This window comes from Octopus bimaculoides, chromosome 5 (genome assembly GCF_001194135.2).
Source record: "Octopus bimaculoides isolate UCB-OBI-ISO-001 chromosome 5, ASM119413v2, whole genome shotgun sequence".
NCBI classification, from domain to species: domain Eukaryota; kingdom Metazoa; phylum Mollusca; class Cephalopoda; order Octopoda; family Octopodidae; genus Octopus; species Octopus bimaculoides.
Window position 1 is genome coordinate 59,166,516 of NC_068985.1, and position 1,094 is coordinate 59,167,609.

The window sequence follows — 1,094 nt, forward strand, 5'->3', positions numbered from 1 at the left end:
TATATATATATATATGTATGTATATATAATATACACTGTGAGTGTATCTGATGCCCGATATGCCATTCATTTAGAGAAACAGACTCGGTTAAGCAGAAAAGTAAACTGCTCCCGAGAAATTTATGATGTTTGTTTGCCTCATGGGTGGGTACTTTTGTGTTCTTCATTTTGTCGCAGGACGATGAAGGTGATATAATTATCTTGAGTACAGCTAACCATAAAATTTGGGCATTATAGTGTTTGTATAGGAAGCAATAGAAAGTGTTTGCCGATGTTGCCGATACATATAGAATATAGGGGTGATTACTTCCCTGTTTCTAAATATAGTAAGCACACCTGCGAATGGCTGCATCTTAAAAGTTAAAGCCACGATTTTATATCACCGAAATATACAAAATTTTCAGTTTCCATGTCATAGAGCAACAGCTTGTAATTTCGACTTTCATCCAATTTTGAGTGTAATGCCTCGAAGCATACACTTACAATTTGTAGACCTATTATCGATGATATAATTACACTAACAGCTAAGTCTGGAGCAAGAAATTGTCCGTTCTGCTTTGTACAATTTTGTATGGTGACAGTGAGGCAATGTTAGTCTCCCGTTGTCCGAGAAAGACGTTTCTGCAATTTCTTGCTAAACAACCTGCGCAGATGATTTGTTTATAGTGATCAAATGTATGTGGTATACATTAGTTCAATCACGCCATCAAGTCAGCTTAAATAAAGGCCAATCGACAAAGTTCAGATAATGAGGTATTATGAATATTTGCAACAGATGCATTCTAATCCAAATAATTTATAAACGTGGCGGCTACAAGTCTCAACGTTTATCCTTATTTACAATGATAATAATAAAGAATGATAAACGAAAATAATTATACGCAGTAAGATCTATGATCTTTTCACTCTTATCACTCTTTGAAAAACTTCTCCACAGTAGACAAAAGAAGTATATGCAAAAGCTCTTCTCTCCTCTTCAGCAGCAACTTTCTTTCGTCCTCCGTCTTCACCACACAATATGCAATTTCCAGGAAGACCACCACGTGTGTCTATATATACACATATATATATATATATAGATAGATATATATATA